The sequence below is a fragment of the Syngnathus scovelli genome, chromosome 7 (genome assembly GCF_024217435.2).
Source record: "Syngnathus scovelli strain Florida chromosome 7, RoL_Ssco_1.2, whole genome shotgun sequence".
In the NCBI taxonomy this organism is placed as follows: Eukaryota; Metazoa; Chordata; class Actinopteri; order Syngnathiformes; family Syngnathidae; genus Syngnathus; species Syngnathus scovelli.
This window is the reverse complement of record NC_090853.1, coordinates 18805940-18822821: the sequence shown is the minus strand read 5'-3', so window position 1 is coordinate 18822821 and position 16882 is coordinate 18805940. Positions and strand designations below refer to the sequence as shown.

The 16882-nt window shown below is 35.0% G+C and overlaps 1 long non-coding RNA gene across 2 annotated transcripts in view; it reads right to left on the bottom strand.

The window, feature by feature from the left end:
- Positions 1–3741: 3741 nt before the first annotated feature.
- The window catches only part of LOC125972515 (uncharacterized), a 35666-nt gene continuing 22525 nt past the window's right edge, over positions 3742–16882 (bottom strand). Inside the window, exon 4 of one of the 2 annotated variants that reach the window (XR_011087097.1) lies at positions 3742–16836. This is a non-coding gene — a long non-coding RNA (uncharacterized lncRNA). The remainder of the gene's footprint in view (positions 16837–16882) is intronic. The other variant, XR_011087096.1, reaches the window with a different exon arrangement.

Genomic DNA, 16882 nt, shown 5'->3' with positions numbered 1-16882 from the left:
CCACAACTTCCCACTTACCAAAAATTCTCTACAATTTTGTTTTTCTACTCTAATTTCTACATTTTCAACTTATTCAACCCATTCCACCTTTCAACTGTTCATCATTTTCCTACCTATTCCACAACTTCCCACTTACCCAAAATTCCAAATTTTCAATTTTGAAATTCACACCCAATTTTCCCAAATTTCCTTTTTCCCTTGTAATTTCTACATTTTTCAACCGATTCAACTCTTTTCAACATCATTCTGCAACATTCCCCAAGTATTTATTCAACCTCTTCACCTTCACACGCAATTTCTTCAGGAATTGAAATTCTAGTTATTGTTATTATTATTCTACTTATTCCGCTCACTTTTTTGACGCTTAACTCCTTCCACATACTTCAACCGATTCACTCCGTTCCACTTTTCACTTATTCCAAATATTCATGACACGGCTGCTTACATTTTTTTTGTTCGAAAAATTTTCCGTTTTCACAAAATTCACGATTTTGTGGCATTTTTTTCCCCATTCATTCTTAATGGCAGATTCAACATTTCACATTTTTGTTGTTCCAGTTTGAAATTCACTTATTTCAACACATTCAAATCACATTGGGGACATTCCCAAACTTGCCAAATTCAAAAATTTCACGTTTTCACTTTTAAAATTTGCACAAAATTTTGCAAAATTTCACAAAATTTAGTTTTTCACTTCTAGTTTCTACATTTTTCCACCGATTCAACTCGTTCCAACTTTCAACTGTTCATCTTTTGCCTACCTATTCCACACCTTCCCACTTAGCAAAATTTCCAAATTTTCAATTTTGAAATTCACACCAAATTTTCCCAAAATTTAGTTTTTCCCTTCTAATTTCTACATTTTTCAACCGATTCAACCCATTCCAACTTTATTCACTTTGTTCACCTTATGCTTACCATATTCACCCCCTTCACCCCCACTTCCACAATTCAACCCTTGACCCCCACTTCCAGAGTGGCGGCCATCTTGGATTGACCCTGAAGTGCCCCAATGAACCCGGAATGAACTGGAAGTGCCCCAAATCAAACCGGAATTGACCCCAAATGAACCGGAAGTGACCTCAGGTAAACCGGAAGTGACCCCAAATCAAACCGGAAGTGACCCCAAATCAAACCGGAAGTGACCTTTTTAAACCGGAAGTGACCCCAAATAAACCGGAAGTGACCTCAGCTGGACCGGAAGTGCCTCTAATCAAACCGGAAATGACCATATTTCAACATTAAGTGCCCTAAATACCTACATTTGCGCTAACATTTGCAAATTTTGCCCGATTAAACCCATTTCAACATTTTAACCCCAAAAGTGAACCTCCTGAAGCCGTTTCTTTCCTTTTGTTCCAAATTTCAGAAACTTTTGGTGCAATTTTTTTTTCTTTTAATTCCCATTCATTCTCTATTAGGATTCAAGATTTGCTCTAACTTCTACATTTTTTAACCGATTCAACTCGTTCCAACTTTCAACTGTTCCTCTTTTGCCTTCCTATTCCACAACTTCCCACTTACCAAAAATTCTCTACAATTTTGTTTTTCTACTCTAATTTCTACATTTTCAACTTATTCAACCCATTCCACCTTTCAACTGTTCATCATTTTCCTACCTATTCCACAACTTCCCACTTACCCAAAATTCCAAATTTTCAATTTTGAAATTCACACCGAATTTTCCCAAATTTCCTTTTTCCCTTGTAATTTCTACATTTTTCAACCGATTCAACTCTTTTCAACATCATTCTGCAACATTCCCCAAGTATTTATTCAACCTCTTCACCTTCACACGCAATTTCTTCAGGAATTGCAAATTCTAGTTATTATTATTGTGTGAAGGCGATGGCCTTCACACATATGTTATTCTACACCATTCTCTATTATTATTGTGTGAAGGCGATGGCCTTCACACATATGTTATTCTACACCATTCTCTATTATTATTATTATTATTATTATTATTATTCTTCTATTTTATTCCCGCCACTTTTTTGTCCCGCTTCTTCTTCCACATAGTTCATCCGATTCACTCCGTTCCACTTTTCACGCGTTCCAAATATTCACGAGATGAGCGCTTCCATTTTTCTCGTTCCGAAAATTTTCCGATTTCGCAAAATTCGCGAACTTACGACAAATTTTTCCCCATTCATTCTTAATGGCAGATTCGACATTTCACATTTACATCATTCCACTTTTTTCTACATTGTTCAACCGATTCAACTCATTCCAACTTTCAACTGTTCATCTTTTGCCTACCTATTCCACAACTTCCCACTTACCAAAAATTCCAAATTTGAAATTCAACCAAATTCTCCAAAATTTCGTTTTTCCACTCTAACTTTTACGTTTTTCAACCGATTCAACCCATTCCAACTTTCAACTGTTCATCTTTTTCTAACTATTCCACAACTTCCAACTTATGAAAAATTCCAAATTTTCAAATTTGGAATTCAACCAAATTCTCAAAAATTTTGTTTTTCTACTCTAATTTCTACATTTTTCAACCGATTCAACTCATTCCAACTTTCAACTGTTCATGTTTTGCCTACCTATTCCACAACTTCCCGTTTACCAAAAATTCCAAATTTGAAATTCAACCAAATCTTTCTAAATTTCGTTTTTCTACTCTAATTTCTACATTGTTCAACCGATTCAACTCGTTCCAACTTTCAACTGTTCATCTTTTGCCTATCTATTCCACAACTTCCCACTTACCAAAAATTCCATATTTGAAATTCAACCAAATTCTCCAACATTTTGTTTTTCTACTCTAATTTCTACATTGTTCAACCGATTCAACCCATTCCAACTTTCAACTCTTCATCTTTTGCCTACCTATTCCACAACTTCCGACTTACCAAAAATTCCAAATTTGAAATTCAACCAAAATCTCCAAAATTTCGTTTTTCTACTCTAATTTCTACATTGTTCAACCGATTCAACCCGTTCCAACTTTCAACTCTTCATCTTTTGCCTACCTATTCCACAACTTCCCACTTACCAAAAATTCCAAATTTGAAATTCAACCAAATTCTCAAACATTTGGTTTTTCTTCTCTAATCTTTACATTGTGAAACCGATTCAATCCATTCCAACTTTCAACTTTACATCTTTTGCTTACCTATTTCACAACTTCCCACTTACCAAAAATTCCAAATTTGGAATTCAACCAAATTCTCAAAAGTTTTGTTTTTCTACTCTAATTTCTACATTTTTTAACCGATTCAACTCATTCCAACTTTCAACTGTTCATGTTTTGCCTACCTATTCCACAACTTCCCGTTTAACAAAAATTCCAAATTTGAAATTCAACCAAATTCTCCAAAATTTTGTTTTTCTAATCTAATTTCTACATTGTTCAACCGATTCAACCCATTCCAACTTTCAACTCTTCATCTTTTGCCTACCTATTCCACAACTTCCCACTTACCAAAAATTCCATATTTGAAATTCAACCAAATTCTCCAACATTTTGTTTTTCTACTCTAATTTCTACATTGTTCAACCGATTCAACCCATTCCAACTTTCAACTCTTCATCTTTTGCCTACCTATTCCACAACTTCCCACTTACCAAAAATTCCATATTTGAAATTCAACCAAATTCTCCAACATTTTGTTTTTCTACTCTAATTTCTACATTGTTCAACCGATTCAACCCATTCCAACTTTCAACTCTTCATATTTTGCCTACCTATTCCACTTTTTCCGACTTACCAAAAATTCCAAATTTGAAATTCAACCAAAATTTCCAAAATTTCGTTTTTCTACTCTAATTTCTACATTGTTCAACCGATTCAACTCATTCCAACTTTCAACTGTTCATCTTTTGCCTACCTATTCCACAACTTCCCACTTACCAAAAATTCCAAATTTGAAATTCAACCAAATCTTTCTAAATTTCGTTTTTCTACTCTAATTTCTACATTGTTCAACCGATTCAACTCATTCCAACTTTCAACTGTTCATCTTTTGCCTATCTATTCCACAACTTCCCACTTACCAAAAATTCCATATTTGAAATTCAACCAAATTCTCCAACATTTTGTTTTTCTACTCTAATTTCTACATTGTTCAACCGATTCAACCCATTCCAACTTTCAACTCTTCATCTTTTGCCTACCTATTCCACAACTTCCCACTTACCAAAAATTCCAAATTTGAAATTCAACCAAAATCTCCAAAATTTCGTTTTTCTACTGTAATTTCTACATTGTTCAACCGATTCAACCCATTCCAACTTTCAACTCTTTATCTTTTGCCTACCTATTCCACAACTTCCCACTTACCAAAAATTAAAAATTAAAAATTTGAAATTCAACCAAATTCTCAAACATTTTGTTTTTCTACTCTAATCTTTACATTGTGCAACCGATTCAATCCATTCCAACTTTCAACTTTTCATCTTTTGCTTACCTATTTCACAACTTCCCACTTACCAAAAATTCCAAATTTGAAATTCAACCAAATTCGGAAAAATTTCGTTTTTCGACTCTAATTTGTACATTTTTCAACCGATTCAACCCATTCCAACTTTCAACTCTTCATCTTTTTCCTACCTATTCCCCAAATTTCCACTTGCCATAAATTCCACATTTTAAGATTTTAAACTCAACCAAATTCTCCAAAATTCTGAAATTCCACCAAATTCTCCAAAATTCCGTTTTTCACCTCTATTTTCTACATTTCTCAAGTAATTCAACTCGTTTCAGCATAATTCGCCAGCATTCCCCAAGAAGTGATTCAAAGTCTTCGCCTTCACACGCAATTTCTCCAGAAATTGCATTTTCTAGTTATTATTATTATTATATTTTATTCTCCACACTTTTTTGTCCCGCTTCTTCTTCCACATAGTTCATCCGATTCACTCCGTTCCACTTTTGACGTGTTCCAAATATTCACGAGATGAGCGCTTCCATTTTTCTCGTTCCGAAAATTTTCCGATTTCGCAAAATTCGCGAACTTACGACAAATTTTTCCCCATTCATTCTTAATGGCAGATTCGACATTTCACATTTACATCATTCCACTTTTTTCTACATTGTTCAACCGATTCAACTCATTCCAACTTTCAACTGTTCATCTTTTGCCTACCTATTCCACAACTTCCCACTTACCAAAAATTCCAAATTTGAAATTCAACCAAATTCTCCAAAATTTCGTTTTTCCACTCTAACTTTTACGTTTTTCAACCGATTCAACCCATTCCAACTTTCAACTGTTCATCTTTTTCTAACTATTCCACAACCTCCAACTTATGAAAAATTCCAAATTTTCAAATTTGGAATTCAACCAAATTCTCAAAAATTTTGTTTTTCTACTCTAATTTCTACATTTTTCAACCGATTCAACTCATTCCAACTTTCAACTGTTCATGTTTTGCCTACCTATTCCACAACTTCCCACTTACCAAAAATTCCATATTTGAAATTCAACCAAATTCTCCAACATTTTGTTTTTCTACTCTAATTTCTACATTTTTTAACCGATTCAACTCATTCCAACTTTCAACTGTTCATGTTTTGCCTACCTATTCCACAACTTCCCGTTTACCAAAAATTCCAAATTTGAAATTCAACCAAATTCTCCAAAATTTCGTTTTTCTAATCTAATTTCTACATTGTTCAACCGATTCAACCCATTCCAACTTTCAACTCTTCATCTTTTGCCTACCTATTCCACAACTTCCCACTTACCAAAAATTCCATATTTGAAATTCAACCAAATTCTCGAACATTTTGTTTTTCTACTCTAATTTCTACATTGTTCAACCGATTCAACCCATTCCAACTTTCAACTCTTCATCTTTTGCCTACCTATTCCACAACTTCCGACTTACCAAAAATTCCAAATTTGGAATTCAACCAAATTCTCAAAAATTTTGTTTTTCTACTCTAATTTCTACATTTTTTAACCGATTCAACTCATTCCAACTTTCAACTGTTCATGTTTTGCCTACCTATTCCACAACTTCCCGTTTACCAAAAATTCCAAATTTGAAATTCAACCAAATTCTCCAAAATTTCGTTTTTCTAATCTAATTTCTACATTGTTCAACCGATTCAACCCATTCCAACTTTCAACTCTTCATCTTTTGCCGACCTATTCCACAACTTCCCACTTACCAAAAATTCCATATTTGAAATTCAACCAAATTCTCCAACATTTTGTTTTTCTACTCTAATTTCTACATTGTTCAACCGATTCAACCCATTCCAACTTTCAACTCTTCATCTTTGGCCTACCTATTCCACAACTTCCGACTTACCAAAAATTCCAAATTTGAAATTCAACCAAAATCTCCAAAATTTCGTTTTTCTACTGTAATTTCTACATTGTTCAACCGATTCAACCCATTCCAACTTTCAACTCTTCATCTTTTGCCTACCTATTCCACAATTTCCCACTTACCAAAAATTAAAAATTAAAAATTTGAAATTCAACCAAATTCTCAAACATTTTGTTTTTCTACTCTAATCTTTACATTGTGCAACCGATTCAATCCATTCCAACTTTCAACTTTTCATCTTTTGCTTACCTATTTCACAACTTCCCACTTACCAAAAATTCCAAATTTGAAATTCAACCAAATTCTGCAAAATTTCGTTTTTCGACTCTAATTTGTACATTTTTCAACCGATTCAACCCATTCCAACTTTCAACTCTTCATCTTTTGCCTACGTATTACACAACTTCCCACTTACCAAAAATCCCAAATTTGAAATTCAACCAAATTCTCCAAAATTTCGTTTTTCTACTCTCATTTCTACATTTCTCTACCGATTCAACCCATTCCAACTTTCAACTCTTCATCTTTTGCTTACCTATTCCACAACTTCCCCTTACAAAAAATTCCAAATTTTGAAATTCAACCAAATTCTCCAAAAATGTGTTTTTCTACTCTAATTATCACATTGTTCAACCGATTCAACTCATTCCAACTTTCAACTCTTCATCTTTTTCCTACCTATTCCCCAAATTTCCACTTGCCATAAATTCCACATTTTAAGATTTTAAACTCAACCAAATTCTCCAAAATTCTGAAATTCCACCAAATTCTCCAAAATTCCGTTTTTCACCTCTATTTTCTACATTTCTCAAGTAATTCAACTCGTTTCAGCATAATTCGCCAGCATTCGCCAAGAAGTGATTCAAAGTCTTCGCCTTCACACGCAATTTCTCCAGAAATTGCATTTTCTAGTTATTATTATATTTTATTCTCCACACTTTTTTGTCCCGCTTCTTCTTCCACATAATTCATCCGATTCACTCCGTTCCACTTTTGACGTGTTCCAAATATTCACGAGATGAGCGCTTCCATTTTTCTCGTTCCGAAAATTTTCCGATTTCGCAAAATTCGCGAACTTACGACAAATTTTTCCCCATTCATTCTTAATGGCAGATTCGACATTTCACATTTACATCATTCCACTTTTTTCTACATTGTTCAACCGATTCAACTCATTCCAACTTTCAACTGTTCATCTTTTGCCTACCTATTCCACAACTTCCCACTTACCAAAAATTCCAAATTTGAAATTCAACCAAATTCTCCAAAATTTCGTTTTTCCACTCTAACTTTTACGTTTTTCAACCGATTCAACCCATTCCAACTTTCAACTGTTCATCTTTTTCTAACTATTCCACAACTTCCAACTTATGAAAAATTCCAAATTTTCAAATTTGGAATTCAACCAAATTCTCAAAAATTTTGTTTTTCTACTCTAATTTCTACATTTTTCAACCGATTCAACTCATTCCAACTTTCAAATGTTCATGTTTTGCCTACCTATTCCACAACTTCCCACTTACCAAAAATTCCATATTTGAAATTCAACCAAATTCTCCAACATTTTGTTTTTCTACTCTAATTTCTACATTTTTTAACCGATTCAACTCATTCCAACTTTCAACTGTTCATGTTTTGCCTACCTATTCCACAACTTCCCGTTTACCAAAAATTCCAAATTTGAAATTCAACCAAATTCTCCAAAATTTCGTTTTTCTAATCTAATTTCTACATTGTTCAACCGATTCAACCCATTCCAACTTTCAACTCTTCATCTTTTGCCTACCTATTCCACAACTTCCCACTTACCAAAAATTCCATATTTGAAATTCAACCAAATTCTCCAACATTTTGTTTTTCTACTCTAATTTCTACATTGTTCAACCGATTCAACCCATTCCAACTTTCAACTCTTCAACTTTTGCCTACCTATTCCACAACTTCCGACTTACCAAAAATTCCAAATTTGGAATTCAACCAAATTCTCAAAAATTTTGTTTTTCTACTCTAATTTCTACATTTTTTAACCGATTCAACTCATTCCAACTTTCAACTGTTCATGTTTTGCCTACCTATTCCACAACTTCCCGTTTACCAAAAATTCCAAATTTGAAATTCAACCAAATTCTCCAAAATTTCGTTTTTCTAATCTAATTTCTACATTGTTCAACCGATTCAACCCATTCCAACTTTCAACTCTTCATCTTTTGCCTACCTATTCCACAACTTCCCACTTACCAAAAATTCCATATTTGAAATTCAACCAAATTCTCCAACATTTTGTTTTTCTACTCTAATTTCTACATTGTTCAACCGATTCAACCCATTCCAACTTTCAACTCTTCATCTTTGGCCTACCTATTCCACAACTTCCGACTTACCAAAAATTCCAAATTTGAAATTCAACCAAAATCTCCAAAATTTCGTTTTTCTACTGTAATTTCTACATTGTTCAACCGATTCAACCCATTCCAACTTTCAACTCTTCATCTTTTGCCTACCTATTCCACAATTTCCCACTTACCAAAAATTAAAAATTTGAAATTCAACCAAATTCTCAAACATTTTGTTTTTCTACTCTAATCTTTACATTGTGCAACCGATTCAATCCATTCCAACTTTCAACTTTTCATCTTTTGCTTACCTATTTCACAACTTCCCACTTACCAAAAATTCCAAATTTGAAATTCAACCAAATTCTGCAAAATTTCGTTTTTCGACTCTAATTTGTACATTTTTCAACCGATTCAACCCATTCCAACTTTCAACTCTTCATCTTTTGCCTACGTATTACACAACTTCCCACTTACCAAAAATCCAAAATTTGAAATTCAACCAAATTCTCCAAAATTTCGTTTTTCTACTCTCATTTCTACATTTCTCTACCGATTCAACCCATTCCAACTTTCAACTCTTCATCTTTTGCTTACCTATTCCACAACTTCCCCTTACAAAAAATTCCAAATTTTGAAATTTGAAATTCAACCAAATTCTCCAAAAATGTGTTTTTCTACTCTAATTTTCACATTGTTCAACCGATTCAACTCATTCCAACTTTCAACTCTTCATCTTTTTCCTACCTATTCCCCAAATTTCCACTTGCCATAAATTCCACATTTTAAGATTTTAAACTCAACCAAATTCTCCAAAATTCTGAAATTCCACCAAATTCTCCAAAATTCCGTTTTTCACCTCTATTTTCTACATTTCTCAAGTAATTCAACTGGTTTCAGCATAATTCGCCAGCATTCCCCAAGAAGTGATTCAAAGTCTTCGCCTTCACACGCAATTTCTCCAGAAATTGCATTTTCTAGTTGTGTGAAGGCGATGGCCTTCACACATATGTTATTCTACACCATTCTCTATTATTATTATTATTATTATTATTATTATATTTTATTCTCCACACTTTTTTGTCCCGCTTCTTCTTCCACATACTTCATCCGATTCACTCCGTTCCACTTTTGACGTATTCCAAATATTCACGAGATGAGCGCTTCCATTTTTCTCGTTCCGAAAATTTTCCGATTTCGCAAAATTCGCGAATTTACGACAAATTTTTCCCCATTCATTCTCAAAGGCAGATTCGACATTTCACATTTACATCATTCCCCTTTTAAATTCACCTCATTCAGCACATTCAAACCACATTCGGAATGATTCTCGACATTCCCAAAATTCCCAAATTCAAAAATTTCACGTTTTCACGTTAAAAATTTCGACAAAATTTCACAAAATTCCGTTTTTCACCTCTAATTTCTACAATTTTTGACCGATTCAACCCATTCCAACTTTCAACTGTTCATCTTTTTCCTACCTATTCCACACCTTCCCACATACCAAAATTTCCAAATTTTCAATTTTGAAATTCACACCAAATTCTACAAAATTTGGTTTTTCTACTCTAATTTCTACATTTTTCAACCGATTCAACCCATTCCAACTTTATTCACTTTGGTCACCTCATCCTTACCATATTCACCCCCTTCACCCCCACTTCCACTATGCTTACACAATTCAACCCTTGACCCCCACTTCCAGTGTGGCGGCCATCTTGGATTGACCCTGAAGTGCTCCCAATGACCCTAGAATGAACCGGAAGTGCCCCAAATCGAACCGGAAGTGACCTTAGGTAAACAGGAAGTGACCTTGGGTAAACCGGAAGTGACCCCAAATCAAACCGGAAGTGACCTTTTTAAACCGGAAGTGACCTTTTTAAACCGGAAGTGACCCCAAATAAACCGGAAGTGACCTCAGCTAGACCGGAAGTGCCTCTAATCAAACCGGAAGTGACCCAAATAGACCGGAAGTGACCCAAATCAAACCGGAAGTGACCTTATTTCAACATTAACTGCCCTAAATAGCTACATTAGTCGCTAACTTTTGCATTTTTTGTCCGATTAAACCCGTTTCAACATTTTAAAGGGAAAAGGGAACCTCCTTAAGCCGTTTTTTGTCCTTTTGTTCCAAATTTCAAAATATTTTGGCGCAATTGCTTTTTCTTTTAATTCCCAGTCATTCTCTATGGGGATTCAAGATTTGCTCTAACTTCTACATTTTTTAACCGTTTCAACCCGTTCCAACTTTCAACTGTTCATCTTTTGCCTACCTATTCCACAACCTCCTACTTACCAAAAATTCCAAAATTCAAATTTGAAATTCAACCACATTCTCCAAAATTTAGTATTACACTTCTATTTTCCACATTTCTCAAGAAATTCTACTCATTTCAACATCATTCGCCATCATTCCCCAAGAAGTGATTCAAAGTCTTCGCCTTCACACGCAATTTCTCCAGAAATTGCATTTTCTAGTTATTATTATTATTCTATTTTATTCCCGCCACTTTTTTGTCCCGCTTCTTCTTCCACATAATTCATCCGATTCACTCCGTTCCACTTTTGACGTATTCCAAATATTCACGAGATGAGCGCTTCCATTTTTCTCGTTCCGAAAATTTTCCGATTTCGCAAAATTCGCGAATTTACGACAAATTTTTCCCCATTCATTCTCAATGGCAGATTCGACATTTCACATTTACGTCATTCCCCTTTTACATTCACCTCATTCAGCACATTCAAACCACATTCGGAATGATTCTCGACATTCCCAAAATTCCCAAATTCAAAAATTTCACGTTTTCTCGTTAAAAATTCCGACAAAATTTCACGAAATTTCGTTTTTCACCTCTAATTTCTACATTTTTCGACCGATTCAACCCGTTCCAACTTCCAACTGTTCATCTTTTGCCTACCTATTCCACAACTTCCCACTTACAAAAAAATTCCAAATTTTCAAATTTGAAATTCAACCAAATTCTTCGTAATTTCGTTTTTCTACTCTAACTTCTACATTTTTCAACCGATTCAACCCATTCCAACTTTCAACTGTTCATCTTTTGCCTGCCTATTCCACAACTTCTCACCTACCAAAAATTCCAAAATTTCAAATTTGAAATTCAACCAAATTCTCCAAAATTTCGTTTTTCTACTCTAACTTCTACGTTTTTCAACCGATTCAACCCATTCCAACTTTCAACTGTTCATCTTTTGCCTACCTATTCCACACCTTCCCACTTACCAAAATTTCCAAATTTTCAATTTTGAAATTCAACCAAATTCTACAAAATTTGGTTTTTCTACTCTAATTTCTACATTTTTCAACCGATTCAACCCATTCCAACTTTATTCACTTTGGTCACCTCATCCTTACCATATTCACCACCTTCACCCCCACTTCCACTATGCTTACAAAATTCAACCCTTGACCCCCACTTCCAGTGTGGCGGCCATCTTGGATTGACCCTGAAGTGCTCCCAATGACCCTAGAATGAACCGGAAGTGCCCCAAATCGAACCGGAAGTGACCTTAGGTAAACAGGAAGTGACCTTAGGTAAACCGGAAGTGACCCCAAATCAAACCGGAAGTGACCTTTTTAAACCGGAAGTGACCTTTTTAAACCGGAAGTGACCCCAAATAAACCGGAAGTGACCTCAGCTGGACCGGAAGTGCCTCTAATCAAACCGGAAGTGACCCAAATGGACCGGAAGTGACCCAAATCAACCCGGAAGTGAACTTATTTCAACATTAACTGCCATAAATAGCTACATTAGGCGCTAACTTTTGCATTTTTTGTCCGATTGAACCCGTTTCAACATTTTAACCCCAAAAGTGAACCTCCTGAAGCTGTTATTTTACGTTTTGTTCCAAATTTCAAAATATTTTGGCGCAATTGCTTTTTCTTTTAATTCCCATTCATTCTCTATGGAGATTCAACATTTGCTCTCACGTCTACATTTTTTAACCGATTCAACCCGTTCCAACATTCAACTGTTCATCTTTTGCCTACCTATTCCACAACCTCCCACTTACCACAAATTCCAAACTTCAAATTTGAAATTCAACCAAATTCTCCAAAATTTAGTATTACACTTCTATTTTCCACATTTCTCAAGAAATTCAACTCATTTCAACATCATTCGCCATCATTCCCCAAGAAGTGATTCAAAGTCTTCGCCTTCACACGCAATTTCTCCAGAAATTGCATTTTCTAGTTATTATTATTATATTTTATTCTCCACACTTTTTTGTCCCGCTTCTTCTTCCACATAGTTCATCCGATTCACTCCGTTCCACTTTTGACGTGTTCCAAATATTCACGAGATGAGCGCTTCCATTTTTCTCGTTCCGAAAATTTTCCGATTTCGCAAAATTCGCGAACTTACGACAAATTTTTCCCCATTCATTCTTAATGGCAGATTCGACATTTCACATTTACATCATTCCACTTTTTTCTACATTGTTCAACCGATTCAACTCATTCCAACTTTCAACTGTTCATCTTTTGCCTACCTATTCCACAACTTCCCACTTACCAAAAATTCCAAATTTGAAATTCAACCAAATTCTCCAAAATTTCGTTTTTCCACTCTAACTTTTACGTTTTTCAACCGATTCAACCCATTCCAACTTTCAACTGTTCATCTTTTTCTAACTATTCCACAACTTCCAACTTATGAAAAATTCCAAATTTTCAAATTTGGAATTCAACCAAATTCTCAAAAATTTTGTTTTTCTACTCTAATTTCTACATTTTTCAACCGATTCAACTCATTCCAACTTTCAACTGTTCATGTTTTGCCTACCTATTCCACAACTTCCCGTTTACCAAAAATTCCAAATTTGAAATTCAACCAAATTCTCCAAAATTTCGTTTTTCTAATCTAATTTCTACATTGTTCAACCGATTCAACCCATTCCAACTTTCAACTCTTCATCTTTTGCCTACCTATTCCACAACTTCCCACTTAACAAAAATTCCATATTTGAAATTCAACCAAATTCTCCAACATTTTGTTTTTCTACTCTAATTTCTACATTGTTCAACCGATTCAACCCATTCCAACTTTCAACTCTTCATCTTTTGCCTACCTATTCCACAACTTCCAACTTACCAAAAATTCCAAATTTGAAATTCAACCAAAATCTCCAAAATTTCGTTTTTCTACTGTAATTTCTACATTGTTCAACCGATTCAACCCATTCCAACTTTCAACTCTTCATCTTTTGCCTACCTATTCCACAACTTCCCACTTACCAAATATTAAAAATTAAAAATTTGAAATTCAACCAAATTCTCAAACATTTTGTTTTTCTACTCTAATCTTTACATTGTGCAACCAATTCAATCCATTCCAACTTTCAACTTTTCATCTTTTGCTTACCTATTTCACAACTTCCCACTTACCAAAAATTCCAAATTTGAAATTCAACCAAATTCTGCAAAATTTCGTTTTTCGACTCTAATTTGTACGTTTTTCAACCGATTCAACCCATTCCAACTTTCGACTCTTCATCTTTTGCCTACGTATTACACAACTTCCCACTTACCAAAAATCCCAAATTTGAAATTCAACCAAATTCTCCAAAATTTCGTTTTTCTACTCTAATTTTCACATTGTTCAACCGATTCAACCCATTCCAACTTTCAACTCTTCATCTTTTTCCTACCTATTCCCCAAATTTCCACTTGCCATAAATTCCACATTTTAAGATTTTAAACTCAACCAAATTCTCCAAAATTCTGTAATTCCACCAAATTCTCCAAAATTCCGTTTTTCACCTCTATTTTCGGCATTTCTCAAGTAATTCAACTCGTTTCAGCATAATTCGCCAGCATTCCCCAAGAAGTGATTCAAAGTCTTCGCCTTCACACGCAATTTCTCCAGAAATTGCATTTTCTAGTTATTATATTTTATTCTCCACACTTTTTTGTCCCGCTTCTTCTTCCACATAATTCATCCGATTCACTCCGTTCCACTTTTGACGTATTCCAAATATTCACGAGATGAGCGCTTCCATTTTTCTCGTTCCGAAAATTTTCCGATTTCGCAAAATTCGCGAATTTACGACAAATTTTTCCCCATTCATTCTCAATGGCAGATTCTACATTTCACATTTACGTCATTCCCCTTTTAAATTCACCTCATTCAGCACATTCAAACCACATTCGGAATGATTCTCGACATTCCCAAAATTCCCAAATTCAAAAATTTCACGTTTTCACGTTAAAAATTCCGACAAAATTTCACGAAATTTCGTTTTTCACCTCTAGTTTCTACATTTTTCAACCGATTCAATCCATTCCAATTTTCAACTGTTCATCTTTTGCCTGCCTATTCCACAACTTCTCACCTACCAAAAATTCCAAAATTTCAAATTTGAAATTCAACCAAATTCTCCAAAATTTCGTTTTTCTACTCTAACTTCTACGTTTTTCAACCGATTCAACCCATTCGAACTTTCAACTGTTCATCTTTTGCCTACCTATTCCACACCTTCCCACTTACCAAAATTTCCAAATTTTCAATTTTGAAATTCAACCAAATTCTACAAAATTTGGTTTTTCTACTCTAATTTCTACATTTTTCAACCGATTCAACCCATTCCAACTTTATTCATTTTGGTCACCTCATCCTTACCATATTCACCCCCTTCACCCCCACTTCCACTATGCTTACACAATTCAACCCTTGACCCCCACTTCCAGTGTGGCGGCCATCTTGGATTGACCCTGAAGTGCTCCCAATGACCCTAGAATGAACCGGAAGTGCCCCAAATCGAACCGGAAGTGACCTTAGGTAAACAGGAAGTGACCTTAGGTAAACCGGAAGTGACCCCAAATCAAACCGGAAGTGACCTTTTTAAACCGGAAGTGACCTTTTTAAACCGGAAGTGACCCCAAATAAACCGGAAGTGACCTCAGCTAGACCGGAAGTGCCTCTAATCAAACCGGAAGTGACCCAAATAGACCGGAAGTGACCCAAATCAACCCGGAAGTGAACTTATTTCAACATTAACTGCCCTAAATAGCTACATTAGGCGCTAACATTTGCTTTTTTTGTCCGATTGAACCCGTTTCAACATTTTAACCCCAAAAGTGAACCTCCTGAAGCTGTTTTTTTACGTTTTGTTTCAAATTTCAAAATATTTTGGCGCAATTGCTTTTTCTTTTAATTCCCATTCATTCTCTATGGGGATTCAACATTTGCTCTCACTTCTACATTTTTTAACCGATTCAACCCGTTCCAACATTCAACTGTTCATCCTTTGCCTGCCTATTCCACAACTTTCCACTTACCAAAAATTCTCTACAATTTCGTTTTTCTACTCTTTTTTCCACATTTTTCAACCGATTCAACCCATTCCAACTTTATTCACTTTGTTTACCTTATGCTTACCATATTCACCTCCTTCACCCACACTTCCAGTGTGGCGGCCATCTTGGATTGACCCGGAAGTGCCCCCAATGAACCCAGAATGTACCGGAAGTGCCCCATATCAAACCGCAAGTGACCTTAGGTAAACAGGAAGTGACCTTAGGTAAACCGGAAGTGACCCCAAATCAAACCGGAAGTGCCTCTACTCAAACCGGAAGTGACCCAAATAGACCGGAAGTGACCCAAATCACCCCGGAAGTGACCTTATTTCAACATTAACTGCCCTAAATAGCTACATTAGTCGCTAACTTTTGCATTTTTTGTCCGATTGAACCCATTTCAACATTTTAACTCCAAAAGTGAACCTCCTGAAGCTATTTATTTTCGTTTTGTTCCAAATTTCAAAATATTTTGGCGCAATTGCTTTTTCTTTTAATTCCCATTCATTCTCTATGGAGATTCAACATTTGCTTTCACGTCTACATTTTTTAACCGATTCAACCCGTTCCAACATTCAACTGTTCATCTTTTCCCTACCTATTCCACAACCTCCCACTTACCACAAATTCCAAACTTCAAATTTGAAATTCAACCAAATTCTCCAAAATTTAGTATTACACTTCTATTTTCCACATTTCTCAAGAAATTCAACTCATTTCAACATCATTCGCCATCATTCCCCAAGAAGTGATTCAAAGTCTTCGCCTTCACACGCAATTTCTCCAGAAATTGCATTTTCTAGTTGTGTGAAGGCGATGGCCTTCACACATATGTTATTCTACACCATTCTCTATTATTATTATTATTAGTGTGAAGGTGAAGACCTTCACACTATTGTTATTGCTGTCCTTTATTAGTGTGAAGGTGAAG